This window comes from Vulpes lagopus, chromosome 8 (genome assembly GCF_018345385.1).
Source record: "Vulpes lagopus strain Blue_001 chromosome 8, ASM1834538v1, whole genome shotgun sequence".
Taxonomy (NCBI): domain Eukaryota; kingdom Metazoa; phylum Chordata; class Mammalia; order Carnivora; family Canidae; genus Vulpes; species Vulpes lagopus.
In genome coordinates this window covers 93,228,032-93,246,458 of record NC_054831.1, presented here as the reverse complement: position 1 = coordinate 93,246,458, position 18,427 = coordinate 93,228,032, and the positions used below count along the sequence as shown (strand labels likewise).

The 18,427-nt window shown below is 39.4% G+C and overlaps 1 protein-coding gene across 29 annotated transcripts in view; it reads left to right on the top strand.

Moving 5' to 3' along the window:
* Positions 1–18,427, top strand: part of ANKRD55 (ankyrin repeat domain 55) — a 519,390-nt gene that overhangs the window by 53,025 nt on the left and 447,938 nt on the right. For 26 of the 29 annotated variants that reach the window (XM_041765900.1, XM_041765882.1, XM_041765878.1 and 23 more), the window contains exon 1: positions 16,631–16,790. The exons of the other annotated variants lie outside the window; for them this stretch is intronic. The gene's annotated coding sequence lies outside the window, so the exon portion shown is untranslated. Of the gene's footprint in view, positions 1–16,630; positions 16,791–18,427 lie in introns of those variants that run through there. 29 annotated transcript variants of the gene reach the window in all.

The following is an 18,427-nucleotide window of genomic DNA, read 5'->3' as shown; positions in this document are numbered from 1 at the left end:
AGACAAAGAGGAAGATGAATGAAGGCAGACTTAAGCAGACATCTGGCTTATAATTGAAATCAGAGACTTAACTAATATGATATTGCAAAGTTCTATGTATTTTATTTTTATAGAAGCAATGCTTGATGATATTACTGTACCCTCCAGCTGTACCTGTTATAAATATAACAAGTTATATAAATTCCAAGTTATAAATATATGTGGAGTGAAAAATGAAAAGTCCTCACTTTATCCCCAAATGTTTATAAGTGAAATTATAGGTGGAACCTGGCCAAGCCCTAAAGAGTCCACTTAAGGGTGAAAAGTGTCCTGGGCTGCAGTGTCTCACTGCAGGTGAGAGTCTGTCTTTCCTCCCAGTGGTTATGATAACAATGCCTGGGGCAGGATTTGCTTTTACTTAGCATCTAACAAACCTATGTTAAACAATATCTGTTCTCTCATTTTTTTTGTTTGATTTTGAGAGGAAGGTACAGAGATTTTCTATGTGCCCATACCTGCACAGCCACCCTTATTATCAACGTCCCCCACAAGAGTGGTACCTTTGTTACAGTCCTTAGACCTGCATCCATACTTAATAATCACCCATAGTTTATATTAAGTTTACTCTTGGTGTTGTCGATTCTGTGGCTTCATGCAAATGCTAATGTATAATGACATGTAGCCACCATTTTGGTGTCATACAGAATAGTTTCACTGCCCTAAAAATTCTTTGTGCTCTCCCTATTCATTCCCCCATCCCAGATTCTAGTAACCACTGATATTTTTTTACTGTCCAGAATGTCATATGGTTGGAATCATACTTTGGGGCAGGATTCTAAGCCTCCTTGATTCTGCCTGACAGTGGGTACAGTAGAGAGAGCAGGACCACTTGATGTCAGAGCAGTAGGTGCCCCTGAGATACTCATCTCCCTGCTGATCTGTTCCCAGTTCCACCCTGGCCAGCCCCCACCACGAGGGAGCAGGGTGAAGCTGGTGGTTGCTTACTCCAAAATCCCAATTGATTGCCTATAACCTAGCCTCTTTCTACTGTTTCTGAACCAGTCACTTGGAAAGAAACCATCAAGAAATTAATTTTTTGGGGGGGGGGGTCATTTGTCAACTATTCTGATGCAGGGTGTTTCCATCAAAGGTTTTGCTCAATTTGAAGCGTTGCTTAGTTGGGACTGGTTAGGTGAATCACGTGTTTGTCTTGGGGAGTTCTTGGGCACCAGAAAGGAGTTAGCAACCAACAGGTACAGCTGGAGGGTTTTTGTGTGTGTGTGTGTGTGTGTGTGTGTGTGTGTGTTTGGTTTTTGATTTAAAAATGAATGTTTTTGTAAAAAAAAAATACACCTGGTAAAAAATTAAGACAGATAAATTTTGGATAAAAAATAAAAGCCTCTCTTCTTACCTCTAGTCCTAATGCTGTGGTCTGAATATTTGTGTCATCCCAAAATTCATATGTCAACGTCATAACCTCCAGATGATAGTATTAGAAGGTGGCCTTTGGGAACTGATTAGATCATGAGGGCAGAGGCCTCATGAATAGGATCAGTACCTTGTAAAAGAGGTTGCAGAGAGATCCTTTTACCGTGTGAGGATGTAGTGAGAAGTTGCTGTCCTGGAAACCAGGAAAGGGACTCTCACTGGGAGGCGACCATGCTGCTGTCTTCATCTTGGATTTTCCAGCATCCAGAACTGTGAGCAATAAATTTCTTTTGTTTATAAGCACTCAGTCTGCTGTATTTTATTATAGTAGTTTGAATGGATTAAGATACCTGCCTTTACCATTTTCTTTCCTAGAATTAAAAGAAAACAATATAGGGATGCCTGGGCGGCTCAGCAATTGAGCATCTATCTGCCCTTTGGCTCAGGGTAGTTCAGTGTGATTCCGGGTCGGGGGATTGAGTCCTGCATGGCACTCCCTGTGAGGAGACTGCTTCTTTCTCTGTCTATGTCTCTGCCTCTCTCATGAATAAATAAATAAAATCTTAATATATATAATAATGGCCTATATATGGATAATTTTTAAAAATTTCAAATGAAGTTTCTTTGATCTTTGTACAAGTATTTTTGGGTATTTTTATATCTGTAGAATACATTTCTCATAGTGGAATTTCTGGGTCAGAGTGTATGTACATTTTTTAACTTTGCTAGATGCTGCCAAATTTACTTTTGCAGAGCTATTCTTATGGAGACTCCCACCAATAGTATGTGACTATCTGTTTCTCCCCATCCTCATCAACATTGGGGAATTACCGCACCTTTACTGTTTTCCAATCTGATAGGGAAAAACAGCGGCTTGTTTTGATTTTTATCTTTTTAATGTTGAGTGATGTTGCACACCTATTGTATATCTCTTTTTTTCTTAATGAGTAGATAGTTAATTTCCTTTGCTCTTTTGTCCCAGTGATTTGTAAGGATTTTTTTTGTTTATTAAGAAACCACACCTTTGTCAGATATATTTCAAGAAATTTTCTCCAGTTTTTGTCTTTGGATTTCTTTCTTTCTTTCTTTCTTTCTTTCTTTCTTTCTTTCTTTCTTTCTTTCTTTTCTTTCTTTCTTTCTAGATTGATTGATTTATTGATTTATTGATTTATTGATTTCTGATAGATGTAGAGAGAGAGAGAGGCAGAGACACAGGAGGAGAAAGAAGCAGGCTCCATGCTGGGAGCCTGACGTGGGACTTGATCCCGGGACTCCAGGATCACGCCCTGGGCCAAAGTTAGGTGCTGAACCACAGAGCCACCCAGGGATTCCTATTGTCTTTGGATTTCATTTATGATTTGCACCATATTTGCCTTATAGAAGTTTATTTTTTAATTTTTATTTTTTTGTAGACTCATTCATCAGTCTTTTCCTTTATGATGGCCAGAGTATAATGCTCCATGCTGTGAGGAAGAACACAAAGATGGCTTTCAAAAAAAGGGAGAGATACAGCTTAGTTACCATTCAATATGATGGAGACACTGGGTCACCTGAGATTTCTCTATAATTGTAAGGAAGAGTAGTGCAAAGAAGCTTCTTTTTTTCTACATTGGAGTGGGGGTGAAGAGATGTTAGAGTAAGGGATGGAGAAGAGTTGAGAGGAAGAACATTTCCAAAGGCAGCCTGGTAAGGGAACAGGAAAATAGAGTTTAAGTTAGAAGTGAAAGGAGCAACTTGTTCTTACGTTCCCAAGATCAAATTTGGGGAATGAAGATGTCTGTGGGTGGATGCAAAGGAAGGTAACTGCCAATCTGCCTTAACCACCTCTTCTGGATCCATTGTCTCTGGTAAGTTGACCTTTTCTCTCTTCTCCATCTCTATCCCTTTTCTCTGCACCTTAACTTTAGTCTGGACAATGAAAACAATCACATCCTACAGAAGATACTCTGCCCTTGCCTTGGGATGAGTCTTGCTATGAGGACCAGTGACGTTCGGGTTCTTGGGGATGGTGGGTGATATTACTATGCCTCTTCCATTCTGGTCTTACCAAATGACACTTCTCACTGAAATTCCCAGAGAGGGAAGGAGAAATTGCAAGATATAGAGAACTATAAGAAGGGGCCCTTTGGAATCCTGGCAAAAATCTGCATTTGATTCTGTCCTTTCCCATTTGGAAGTTGACTTACTAATTGGACATTACCCTTTGCTTCTTGTTTTTTTCCCTAGACTTCTGATCCTTGAGCTTTTTGTAGCTCAGACTCACTCCAGTAGAGGCAACAGAGAAGGTACATTTCACACCAAGTACATTTGCCACTTTATTAATCATTCAAGAAGCCAATGTATGGTAACAAGCCAATGCTAATGTCTCAATAAAGGTTTGGGATTATGTGCAAATTTGGGATCAAGCTAACAACTGAGGATAGAGGTGGGAAGAAAGGCAAGAGGGGAGGAGATGGGTTCTGGCAAAGCAGCTGTGGACCTCGTGGATGGGAATGAACAGAGGGGGTTGGAAGGTGGCAGCGTCTGTGCTTCAGCTACTGGAATCACACCCGCCATAGCAGCAGTGAGGTTCCTTGTGAGAAGAGAGTCATCACTTCCTAAGAGTTGACTTGCAGAACTTGTGGGGCAGTTTGTTATCCATTTTGGACATAGGGGTTAAAAAGTAAGGGCGCAATGAGTGAGAGAAAATCCCGCCTTGCTGAAGAGGGCAGGAGGGCTCAGCATGTCCTGGGGATTGTTGTGAATGCAGACTTTTTCCAGGCTGATTAAATGGAATTAACTCCATGTCTGGGATCTTACAACCTCCTGTTGCTCTCATCTCTCCAGACCCTTGTTTTACCTCTTCAGAGCCTCCTGGAACCCTGAGGAATTTATTAATGAGGTCCAATTACAGGAAATTTCAGGTTTTTTAATCAACTCTGGATGCATGGCTGAAGGGTTCAGCTCAACCCCCTTGAGAAAATGTACATTAAACAAGATTTCAGATGAACCACACACTTGATTTCCCTCCTGTTTTCCCATGTCTACCCCTTTTCCCCTTTCTAATCATTTGTAGCATCTCTACCCCTGCCCCCCCATTTCCCTTTTGCCCTCATCATTCCACCTCCAGCTTTCACACAGAGGAGTGGACTTGAGTTGCCCCTCTTACTAAAAATGCAGGACAAGCAGAGCGCAGAAGACTGGTAGACAGCTGGTTTCTGTCCAAGGTCTCCTCAACCCTAATTTGTGGCTTTCATCTAGGTGTGCTGAAAAGACTTTTCCTAGCCATTTTCACCCCATTCACTGCTAGCAAGCAACCTTTATTTCCTCTTCAAGGATAATTTTGAAGACAGATTAGAGGTTTGAAAACACTTGGAATAACTCTTTAAACAGGTTTTCCAAACACTGGTGGACGGAAACAAAGGAGGTGGGTGGGAGCATCAGTCCTGAATAATGATGTATTTATCATCCTGTGTTGCCTCAGACCCCATGCAGCTTGGGTTCTCCCGGAAAGTGTGTGGAAATTTCTTAGACTTCCGGGGCTTGGTCTCTGCAGAAGCTGCTTCTCACCCTGGGAGAGATGGGCCCTCCACCAGCTGCCGTGGGAATGGCACATCTGGCATTTCAGTAGCCACTTCCTCCCCAGGGAAAAGCCAGGACTCCACCCTGTGCAGTTTCACAAAGTGATGCTGTGGCCTCTGGGAATGCAGGAGTGGTTGTGAGCTGTTAACATCCTCCCAACTCCTGTGGGGCCTGCAGGCTCTGCTCAGCTGATTAAACATTCTTCATCTGGAGAAGACATTTAAAGGGACCATTGCGTGGCATGACCAGGTTTTTCATAGTTGGACATTCCATTTAACAAGGTGGGAAGTCCAGTTAAAAAAAAAAAAAAAAAAGACAGAAAGAAAAAGCTAAGCAGCCTGGAAGATTGGCCTTCAGAGGTGTTAGCTTCAGCCCTGCCTCTTAGATGAAGTCATCCTCATTGCTTTAGCTGTCAGGGATCTCTTTAATAAGCCAAGATTCTTTTGGTTGCAGGTGGCCAGAAAACAACTTGATCTATATAGATTGTACAAACAAGGGCATTTGTCAGTTCCTGGAATCAGGATGGGAATATAGGTAGGTCTCAGGAATGATTGGAACCTATGCTGTGTTGGATCTGCCTCATACTGTTCTTGAGAGCTGATTGTTCAATTTTTAGGAATTTTGTAAGTGCCATTATATGTAGCCATTATTAAAAGTTAAATTAGATAAACTCATGACTAAAAATTATATTAAACTTAAAGATAATACATCCAAAAAACTCATCACTTCCTAATTATTTTACTGCATTTTGAAGATTTCTGTGCTCTTGAGATTTCTTCTATCTGTTGTATCTTTGTGATAGAAACACTATATAGTGGTGGGCTGTTTCTCATCCTTTCCCAACTCTGTTTTCAATGATGTTATGTTGGAAGCTTGAAATTGGCCTTGGGGGAAGTACTTAAACCATAGACATTCACAAATGTTGCAGATTGGGGCTTGATCTAATGCTTTGTTGATTGTCTAGAGTCTAGACTTTAAAAATTGATAGAGAAAATGTTGATAATGCAAACCCAATGGAAAAATATGTCATGTCTGTTTTGTTACATTGTAAATGGCATCAAAGAATATGAGAAAATATTTTTTCATTTTTTTGAAGACTATTCTCTGCTGTCTTTGATCTAGGACAGATTTGCAAATGGCCACTTACCTGGAATTTATGTCACTCGTTATCTCAGGCTTGTAGGAACTTTATTGTTTTTATTGCCTGTATGTTACTTGGGGGTGAAATAACCATTATCTTCTCTTTACCATACTGTATTGCTTTTCTTTTTTTTTTTTTTTTTTTTTTTTTTTTTAAATTTTTTTTTTTTAATTTTTTTTTAAATTTATTTATGATAGTCACAGAGAGAGAGAGAGAGGCAGAGACACAGGCGGAGGGAGAAGCAGGCTCCATGCACCGGGAGCCTGATGTGGGATTCGATCCCGGGTCTCCAGGATCGCGCCCTGGGCCAAAGGCAGGCACCAAACCGCTGCGCCACCCAGGGATCCCGCTTTTCTTTTTTTTAATTTATTTTTTATTTTTTTTATTTAGGATAGTCATACAGAGAGAGAGAGAGAGGCAGAGACATAGGCAGAGGGAGAAGCGGGCTCCATGCACCGGGAGCCCGACGTGGGATTCGATCCCGGGTCTCCAGGATCGCGCCCTGGGCCAAAGGCAGGCGCCAAACCGCTGCGCCACCCAGGGATCCCCTGTATTGCTTTTCTTGTAAGTAGGAAAGAGATTTAATTGGGGGTTTTCTTGATGCCCTTCAAATCCAAGCCAGCATCTGTCTATCTCCAAGGAGTCAAACAGCAAGTGTGGTGTGTGCACATTTGTCCTCCTTCAGAATCTTTGGCCCATGGTCTTTATCATCATTGTTGTCCACTGATGCTGGCAGACAGACTTGGCCCTCTTTCTGAACCTGGGTCATGAATAGAGCAGTTTATGAAGTTCTTGTTCAGAATCCTGATTACAGATTATGATCTCTGTGAAACTCCTTGAAGAAGGGTCATTGCTGCTGGGAAGGTGTCAGTGATCCTATAGGTTGGCAGAGCTGGTAGAGGGGAGCAGGGGAGACCTTTCAGACATTTTGTTTTTTGTCTTTCAGACACAGGGCTTGTTCTAAATTTTCTAATATTTTTTGTGTGTTCTTTAAAAAAATTTAAAAAAGAGAGAGATTTGGCCTCAGAGAAATCTTTTTTATTTTCTCCCATGCTGATTTCTCTCTTCTCTGACATTTTTAAAGCTATGGTCAGTGCTACATAATTTATTTGTTTCCTGTGTGGTGCTCTTTTCTACCCACAACCAAAGTATAACCTATGGAGGGCAAGGATAATAACTTCTACTTTTCTGTCTCTTAAAACTCACTAAAGTGCCAGAATATAGTTACCATTCTTGTTGGATTATTGGCTGACAGCTGTAAGAAGTCTTCTTCCTTCTACTGTCTACACACTTCTGATTTGCTGTTTTTTATCTCCTGACAATGGGAGAAATCAAATGAAAATTTGTTAGAATTGGGGACAAAGTAAGGGTAACTTAGCCTTCACCGATATTTTGAAATATCTATTATGAATGAAATTCATGACTATTACATACAAATGTTCTTAATATCTACTTTGCCTACTCAGAAGCTCCTCCCAACTTTTGTCCTTATTTGATCAGTACCACGTTTTGAATTGATTGAGGTTGCTAGACAAGTTCTGAGTAGTAATGTTAATATCATGGCTTAACAAATTAATAATTTATTTTTTTTAATTTAAAGTATAATTAACATACAGTGTTATATTAGTTTCAGATGTACAATACAGTGATTCAGCAACTTGGTACATTACTCAGTACTCATAAACGTACTTTCAATCCCATTCATCTATTTTATCCATCTCCCCACCCATCTCCCTTTTAGCAACCACTAGTTTATTGTTTGTATTAAGAATTTGTTTTTTAAATCTTTTCCCCCCTTGTTTGTTTTCTTTCTTAAATTCCACATATGAGTGCAATTGTATGGTATTTGTCTTTTTTCTGACTGACTTATTTCACTTAGCATTATACCCTCTAGAATTTGTTTTTAAAGACTTTATTTACTTATTCGTGAGAGACATGGAGAGAGAGGCAGAGACATAGGCAGAGGGAGAAGCAGGGAGCCTGAATTGGAACTCGATCCCATGACCTGATCCAAAGGCAGATGCTCAACCATGGAGCCACCCAAGCGCCCCCAGGATTTTTTTTTAATACTTTCAAATCCAGGGAATAGGGACTCCTTTTGACTTTATAGTTATTTTTTTTCTTTTTTTAAAGATTTTGTTTATTTATTCATGAAAGACATAGAGAGAGAGGCAGGCAGAGACATAGGCAGAGGGAGAAGCAGGCTCCATGCAGGGAGCCCAATGTGGGACTCAATCCAGGGACCATGGGATCATGCCCTGAGCCGAAGGCAGACTCAACTGCTGAGCCACCCAGGCGTCCCGACTTTATAGTTCTTGATTGATAAATGGTTTGGCTGCACTTTTGGTAAGTTGTGAAGAATCTAATGAAAATGTGATATTTATAATGGAAGTTATACAATTTTGCCTTAAGATAGCTAAAAGTACTAAGTATTTGCCTTCTAAAAATAACCCAAAGAAATCTGGAAAGCAGGGATCCCTGGGTGGCGCAGCGGTTTGGCGCCTGCCTTTGGCCCAGGGCGCGATCCTGGAGACCTGGGATCGAATCCCACATCAGGCTCCCGGTGCATGGAGCCTGCTTCTCCCTCTGCATGTGTCTCTGCCTCTCTCTCTCTCTCTCTGTGTGACTATCATAAAAAAAAAAAAAAAAAATTAAAAAAAAAAAGAAATCTGGAAAGCATATTAATAAGCATAGTTAAGTTTATACAACATAAGTTTTTTTTTTTTTTTTTTTTTTTTTACCAAATCTCTGTAACTAATAACTTATCATTACCATTTGGTATTTTAAAATCCAGAACATTATTCACCTTTTTTATAGATAGAGGATGTAAGGCACTTGGAAAATCAGTCCAGTGTACAAAATAGGGTTACAACTACACTAGTATAAATCTTTAGTACCCAGGGATTAGCATTTATATGAGATAATATTGGATTTGTTTTTATGGGCATTAGATATACACTTCTTCCATAACAAGACTATTCTGCTAACTTTTATTCAGTGCTTACATGGGCAGTATTCCCATGCATACTTTCAACCAAGTATTAACTAGATAAAACATTGCTTAGTTTTAAAGATCCAATGGGGGAAAAATTAAGATCCAATGAAATTAGGGATATGAAGGATGATATGGTCTTATATTCCCAAGCAGGCATTTATTGAGTGCCTGCCATGTGCCAAGAACTGTAGAATCTTGCATTCTTGGTTATAGATGGGCAAATTGACGTGCAGAGAAGTTAAAATGATTTAACTTCTGATATTCTTTAATGATTTAAAGCTATCGTGTGTAGTCAGGTATAATTCCAAAGGCTGAGCTTTTCTTTTCCTCCCATTGCCTCTAATGTAGCTGAAACTAGTATTTCCTGCCCTGATAGGATCCCTCTCCTCTTAGTTGGGTTGGGAGTGGGGTTGGGCTCTGGGCAAGGAGTGTCACCCACAACTACATGGGATGGAGACAGAGAGCTCAGATCTCAGCAATTGCTGAAATACTTTGTACGTAGAAATTCTAGCTCCCTAACTTAAAAACATTTTGAGAGACTTGGCACTGGTATTAGAAAGAAGTGCTTTGAGCTTTTCAGATGAAAGGCTCTAGGTGAGTATAAAATATGGCTATTAAAGACTGTCATGGAATTTTATATGAAGCAGAGTGCTTACTAATTATAAGATAGCTACTCATTTGTAGATTTGCTTTCTAGTTTAATCTCTCATTGGTGCTATTACAGGGGCTAGAAAAGTGCCTAAAGGTTTATGACCAAGACTCAAAAGCTAAGTTTACACGTCCTGGATAGACTTATCTGTTTAAAATAATAAAAATAATAATGGTCATTATAGTAAATCCTGTTTACACCTTGTCTTTGCTTGAATGGCTTCATAGTTTCTGCAAACTTTAACCTTTAGTAACTATATTAGTTCACTGGCCTATGACTTATCTGAGCACCTGAGAAATTTTAACAATAACAGGAACTGACAGGACTACAGAATTAATTAGGCATCATCTCCATTTGGAGCATACCTGTTGGGGAGTAGGAGAAGGGAAAGCTGAATATTATTTTTATGTAGCCTAGATAGCCACAAATTTTCTAACCCCTCTTATCTTCCTAGCTAATGCTGGATCAGCCCTAAAGGTTGTTATTATAAAGCCCCCCCAAGTTAATGTTTCCTTTTGTCTATTGTTTATTTTTAAATGACCCAGGCAGTGGCTCAGAAAGGAATGCAATTCCCATAAAACATTTTCCCACATTAAACAATTAAAAATTATTTGGAGAATAAAGAGAGAGAGAAAGCAAGAGAAGGAACTTGGAGTTCTAAAAAAACCTTTATGGAAATCTGGTCAGGTTAGTGGACAGGTTAAGTACCATAGCTAAGGTCATAGAGTAGAGGAGAGCCAATAAACAGGGATGGATATGGACTGACTAGGTCATGATAGGCAATAACACATGCTTCATTAAAAGCCACAATTGGACTTATTTTTTTCCCCTGGACTGTGGCTTCAAAGACTATCCATAGATACCATCTGCCATTATTTTCTTTCTCCCAGATGTTTCCACTTCCTCCTCTTAAAATTCTCACTTCACTATTAAAAAATGCAGCCAGTGGGTTCCTCGGTCACCTTCTCAGCTTCATCCATGCTGTGTTAATTAAGAAAATGATAGCTCTTGTAATAAATTCACCCCCAATTGTACGTTGGCTTGAATATAATACTCTGTTTTTTTTCTTGCTGATGCTAAGTCTAAAATAGATGTCTTAATAGTTAAAATAGATGTCCTGATTGCTAGAGTCCTATCCTCCAACCAGTGTTGCAGGAGCCTGACCTCCTTATACCTTGTGGCTTCATTATCTTTAATGTGTGGCTTCCAAAGTACCCTGGGCATGAGCACCCAACATTCAGATGGGAAAATAGCATGGAGGAACATAAATGGAACATTTTTATGTACCTGATCATGGAAGTGGCCTATAGCATTCTGTTCATGTTTGTTTGGCTAAAACTTGGTCACCTGGCCACACCCAACTACAAAGAAATCTGGAAAATGTAATGTATTGCATGTCTAGAAAGAAGATAGCCTGGGTTGGACATTTTCTCTAGCTTTGGTTTCTGTGGTTTCTTTTCCTTTCAGTTCTTCAGGGACACCTTTAAGGCTCCTGTTCTTGTATCTTAGTAGAGAGTACAATCGACTCTCCTTAAATTTCATTTTCTTTATTTATTTACTCACTTACTTAAAAACCTGTGGTAAAATATACCTAACATAAAACTTCCCATTGTAACCATTTTTAAGTATACAGTCCAGTGGCATTAAGCACAATCACATTGTTACACTGCTCTCACCACCATCCATCTTCAGAGTCTTTTTCATCTTGCCAAAACCAAAAACTCTGTATCCATTAAATAGTAACTCCCTATTTTTCCCTTCCTTCTAGCCCCTACCATTTTCCTTTCCAACTCTATGAATTGATCTTTTTTGTCTTATTCCAAAAAACATCACACTGGCATACCACATTGATGACATTATGCTGATTGGATCTGATAAGTAGGTAGTTGCAAGAATTTAATTTTTTTCTGAAGATTTATTGAGATATAATCGACATATCAATAAGTTTAAGATGTATATGCCCAGTTTCTGTGGGAGCCCTTTGATACTCAGCCTTTTCTAAGTGCTGCATCTGTTGTATCTTGGATTCCCTCTCTTCAGTTTCTCCTCATTGTATGTATCTTCTATCTCACAGGACAAATACTAAGCTTCCTGTCCTCTCACTTCAGCTTCTTCAGTGCCCAGCTCTCCCCTTTCCTTGGGTATCCCCCTCTTACCTCTCCCCAAGACCCTTTAGGTCTGACCTTCAACACTATATGCTTCATGCCTCAATTCATACTCTATTTAGTTGCTCTTTCTGCCCCATCTTCCCACATTCCTTCCTCAAATTCTGACTATCTCCTCCCTATTTAACTTTTTAATCACTAGTTACTGTAGGGGCTTTAGGGTGATGGTACTTTTACACTCCCAGTGAAACATTAGCTTCTGCTTGTGGGCTCCTAGGCCCTCTGAGGCCTCACTACTGTTCTTGGTCCTAAGCACCATTTAGGTTATACTACTTACATAACTCTTTTGAGCTGATAGAGCAATTTCTCACTTATTATCATATAAATCCTGTAAACAATCTGAAAGATGGCAGCCCGGGTGGTGCAGCAGTTTGGCGCCGCCTGCAGCCTGGGGTGTGATCCTGGAGACCCGGGATCGAGTCCCACATCTGGCTCCCTGCATGGAGCCTGCTTCTCCCTCTGCCTGTGTCTCTGCCTCTCTCTTTCTCTGTGTCTATGAATAAATAAATAAAGTCTTAAAAAAAACAATCTGAAAGATAAGTATCATTTGTCATTTCACTCATGTGGAAATGGATCCAGGGAGAAAAATTATTTTCCCAAAGTGATGAAGTACATATAGAATAAAGACTTTAGCTCAAGTTTATGTACAATAAAGGCTTAAGCTCAAAGCCCTCACTCCCTTGATTTTCTTGGAGTTTAAGGTTTTTTCCACCTAAACCATCTCTCTCAAGTACTTAACTCCTGCACTCTGCATTTTCCCACTGGGTCAGCCTCTTAACCTCCTCTGTTGTCTCTGGCCAAAGACTTAGAACTCCTTAATGCCCTGCCTTCATATCTTTAAACTCAAGACTTCTCAGAACATAATGGAATGCCCTTGGGAGGAGCATATGCTACATGGCTGAAACTCTAAAATGCTGAAAAGATTTGTTGACTAGTTATTTTTTTTCTTTTACTCTTTTGTAGGAAGAATATCAGACTATAGACATAAGTGAATACATAAAAGATATATCCATCATTCAGACAATAGTTTTTGAGTCCCATCTAGGTAACTTAGGTGATTGAAGTTATAAATGATGTAAGGAATGAATGAGAGTCCCTGCTGTCAAGGAGCCTTAGAATAACAGAGGAGATAAGACTAAGATCCATATAATGCTGACAAAACATGGAAAATGATAGTGCCAGCACGAGACACAAAGTTCACCTGTTATTTCAGATGAGGACTAACAAGAGTATACCCAGATGGAGAGGATAAAGGTCCTGCTCATGAGGGAAGTGGAAATTTCAACTAGTGTTTACCTTCATTAATATAGTTATTAACTTAACAGTCTAAACACCCACTATTGATTTGCTGCTACATGTATGTCAAAGAACATAGTACATGCTGTCCCTATCTTCAGGGAACTCATTGTCTAGTGAGGAAAAAAGTCACCCTACTGATGACTACACGTATAAGTATTTTATGGCCTTAAGGATAAGTGTTTTGAAGGAAAAGGACAAGGTATATGAGTGTATCATAGGGAGATCCAAAAGGGTTTGCAGCAGAGGGACAGGATTTAAATGGAGAGGGAGTGGGTAGAGGGAGATATCTAGGTGGGCAGAAGAAAGGCTGGAGCAACACAATAAAGCAGTGTAAGTTGGAGTGGAAGGGAAAGTAGGGAAGTATTAGTACTAGCCTCCAGGAGAGCCTCCTCAGGTGTCAGGTTTCTGAACTTGATTTATTAGAAAATGTGGAAACCCATGAAAGTTAGGGTAATCAAGAAGAACACTTATGACCCAGATCAGAACAAGGCCATGTGAGAATAAATTACACAGCCCTTGTTTTTGTATATCAAACCATCCTGGTCCTTGTGAGAGGCAAGATGAGACAAGGTTAGGACCATAGCAGTTGGATTCGTGGTATCTTTCCATGGAAATCCTTTCCGTAGCTCATGACTAAAAGTCTTGGTCTGTTTGCTTGTCTCACATTGTGAAGGCCAAGAGGTAGGAGCTTAGAAAGTGGATCAGGAAAAGAGGAGGAGGAATGGTTTATTCACATCCCTGCAAATCTGCAACATGAAACAAACATAAAAGGTGAGTACTTCCCAGCACATCCTGGGTCAGTGCAAGGAACAACCAAGGGAATGCTCTTTTTTTTTTTTTTTTTTTTTTTTTTAAAGCAGTTTGAAGAGGACAGAAATGAGACCTTTCTCTGGATCTTGAGAGTTTTCCTTTTGTCTCCTCAAATGGAGGAGTTTGGTTGAGCCCAGCCTAGCTCTGGTTCTGCCACAACTCAGCGTAGCAGTTTTGAAGTAATACTATTTGCCAAGTACAGAGACATACCTCACCATTGAGAATGTCAGCAGACCTCCCTGTGCACTTCCTCCTGAATGTCTTCTTCAGCTAGGTTACACCTGGCACATAGACCCTACTGTCACTTACTGCATTCCATACAAACCCATGCTCATTGGTGGGCAGAATGGTAAGATCGCTAGCCACCATCCAGATGGTAAACAATAGGGGCAATTATTAAGCAGTCGTAAACATTACATATTGACCCAGGCAGTGTATAAATGGGAGTACTATTTACTGTTTTTTCCTTTTCTTTCTCTGCCTTTTTTCCCCTAGAAAATAAAAAGAGACTCAACATCATCACTGCTTCCAGTATTTCATTTATAGAAGCAGTCATACCAGTATGAAAAATTTTTTAACATGAGTGTTTATCTTTCATTTTTTAGTGACTTTTAATATAGACAACACTCTAGTGGGGACATGGGGAGCTGATTTTTCTGTTTTCTATATATCTACCTTTTCCACTATGAGCTACTTAGTTAAAAGAACCATGCTAATATATTATCCTGATTAGGTAATACAGTTAGGTATACAAAGTGTATTACATATTTTTCTAGTATGCCTATTTATAAGAATCTATTGCTCATACATCTTCATCTAGAAAGATGCCACCTAAAGATATCTTTATCCCTTGAAAACCAATAATTAGTTGCCTTTACCATCAAAGCGGATTTTTTAAAAAAGTGAAGAGCAGATCTGGAAGCAATTAAACATAGCAGTGTTCAGGGCAAATGGTGAAGTGCGCAGACTTTCTCTTTGATGCCTCCATCCTTTCTTTTTTCCTGTGTTCATTCTCACTTCAGTCCCCTTGACCTCTCCTTTTCCTCTTCTCTTTCCAAAATTAGCTCTAGGAATTGACCCATGTTGGTCAATTATCCCTTTTTGTGCATTAGTGAGTCCAGAGAATGCTTAGTTCTGCTATGTTTACCCTGAATGCCTTATCTTTAACTGTGGAATGAAAGGAATTTCAGGTATCAAATCACAATTCAAAGTTCGAGTTTTCAAGTTCTGTTCACACAGAGGTCAGAAAAAAACAATTTCTTACTGGAAGGAGGGCAGTTTTAGCAGTTTCTCTTCTTAGACTCTAGAGGTAACTGGTCTCTACTCTCCCCCATCTTTGTGCAGCCATCTTTAGAGGAGAAGGTACAAGACTGGAATGGGCAGGAAAAATAGCCCAGAAAGATTCAAAGTATTGCTTGATAAGGTGTTTGAGACCTATTACAGTGAACCCTAATAAATGTGGAAATAACAGGGTATGTAGATTAGGAATGTGAAAAAGATCTGTCAAAATGACCCTCTCCTTTCTTGGGATATAGCAGGAAATTCCCCAGTTCAGAACAGCTCTGCTACTTAATTTTGGTGGGAACCTGGAGTGGAGTCTTACTTGCTTAATTTATCACATTGTTTCTAAAGAATTGGGAACATTTTCATGTTGTTGGGCATGAACTCAAGATCTTGTTTCCTCAGATTTGGTTTACACATCTAAAGTAACACAGTGTATTCACTAGAAAGGGGCCAGACTTGATGTTTCCTCTTGAATCTGTCTATAGATGTAGGCTAAGGCATTTATTCTGGAGCTCAATTCAAGTACAATGGAGTTGACTGGTTAATTATTGAGGTTCTTTCTAGCTCCAAAATTCTGAAAATCTCTGAGATCTAGGTAGTAAAATTAATTGGTGCAACTCGATATAATGCCATTTAAGCCAAAATACTTAGGGTCAGAGCACCTGGTAGAAAGAATGTAAGGAATAGTGGCCATTTTTCCAAGGATTGTTGCCACCTCAAATGGAGCAATTTTAAGGCTATGGAGCAATTTTAAAGTCAATACTAACTGGATCATCAATAAAATTATTCAGTAAAATATGCTTATAAAGGATGGCAAGAAACATATTGGGTCTGGGGGAGTAAAGGGAGAGAGAGACCAGTTTTTCCTAATAATAGTGTTTTGAGCTGACAGTGTGGCACAACCTCTTTGGTGAAATGGTTAAATGAGCCATAGGAGAGTTCCCTGAAAAACCAATTCACAAGTCAGCAACTATCAGATGATCAGGAGTGTTTATTTCATAACTGACTATTTCAAAAGTACTTTTAGCAGCCCATAAAGGTTAAAGACATCCAGTAAGCACTTGGCCTCATTAATAAATGGAAGGATAATAGAAAAATTTAAAGATAGGTGATGATTTCAGAGTTTTTTAGGATTTCTATTTTGGTAGAGTGTTTCTGTCTTCAGTACCATCCTGAGTACTTATTTCAGTAGCATACCTGGTTAAAGAATAATGTTAGGGAAGTCAAGGTCCAGTTGTATCTAATTCAATAATAATTGACCAGAGCTCTTGTGTCCTTAGTACTTTGCCAGGAAAGACAAAAAAAAAAAAAAAAAAGACACATTCACAGCCTTGGAGGAATGTAGAGTTTAGCAGACAGTGGAAAACATTTTACATTTACATTTATATTTTACAACAACTGAAGACTATGTCACCAGCTATTCAAGCCATCTCAGGAATAAGGATCATAAGAGGAAGTGGATGAGTTATACAGGCCAAGGTAATCTCATCATTCCAGAGCTTGTATATTTGGGGAGTTTTGGTGTCTTCATTCCATATACATGAAGACTCTTGTATTTTCTAGTTAGAATATTGATTGGTTATTTATTTCCTCATTAATAAATATAAATATTTAGTGATGCAATGATTGACAATTGGGTTCAAGTACCTCCAGCTTTTAAAGGAACAAAGTAAAGATGAGGAAGGTGTTCTATGACACGTAGGTGATAGAAATCTACGAATCTGCCAGTATTTATTGAAAATCTATCCTGTGAAAGGTTCTATGATAGTTTGTGGATTCCTTTTATATTTTCTACTCCCATAATCTTGTGGGATTGATGAGCCATGCGTTTTGATCCTCAGAAAGGCTCTGCCCAAAGCTGAAGCAAGGAGTTTTATTGGCTTTTCAAGCAAAAGCTGGTTTTAGAAGCCAGAAGATTGATGGGTACCCACAGACCCTCTCATTCCACCCTTGCCTGCAGGCAGGACTATTCCTTTTGCAGACCTGGTGTAAACTCATTGAATAAGAAATGTGCCAATATTCCTCTTGCCCTTAGCAGCTTTGGAAGGTTTAAATGTATTTGGTTTTTCTCCTTCTGCTCCTGCTTAGTCTCAATGAGTTTTTCTCCTTTTAATCTTTATGGAAGAACTCTTGTAAAAAAGAAAAAAAAAAAGAAAATCTTGTTTTTTATAGTTTGAACTGTTTTAAGTTAATAGATTAAGGAATTCTTTTAAAAATTATCAAGTTCCATTTTTTAAAGAATTCTAAGTTACTGTACAAAAGTTACTACATTAACAAAATAAAGGAGAAAAATCATGTGATCATATAAATAAATGTGGGGAAAAATTTTTACAAAAAGTAGCATCCATTCTTGATGTAAACTCTTTGGAAACAAAGAATAGAAGGAATTCCTTAATTTGATAAACAGCATTTAGAGAAACCTATAGCTGAGGTCTCATTTGTGGTGAAATGTTGAGTGTCTTCAGGGTCCTCAAAAACAGGGACTCAGGGGGATCCCTGGGTGGCACAGCGGTTTAGCGCCTGCCTTTGGCCCAGGGCGCGATCCTGGAGACCCGGGATTGAATCCCACGTCGGGCTCCCGGTGCATGGAGCCTGCTTCTCCCTCTGCCTATGTCTCTGCCTCTCTCTGTCTCTGTCTCTCTCTCTCTCTCTGTGACTATCATAAATAAATAAAAATTAAAAAAAACAAAAACAAAAACAAAACAGGGACTCAGAAAGGGACTCTTAAAGGAGAGCTCTCAGGTGAACTCTGTAAGAAAGGAAAGGAAGCATGTTAGGACAGGAGAAAATGTAAGGCAGAGATGTGGATTCAGGGAACTCCATAATATGAATAGTACTACAGAGTTACTCTCCATTGAGGTAAGGCGGCAAGTCTTCATGGTACCCCATATCTGTTAGTCATGGGATGCAGCCCCCCCTTAGGGACAGGGCCTGTTACTTGCCAAAGGCAATTCTTAGGCAGTGGAATGCAGCTTTGAGCTGATAGCAGCCCTTTTCACCCTCATTTTTGCTGGGGCAACTGGGAGAATAAAGCAGGTCTAGGTAGGGCATCAACAGAGTCTACTAGATTGAGTTTTTTATGTTAAGAATTTCACTCACCCAAAGCTAGGAAAATC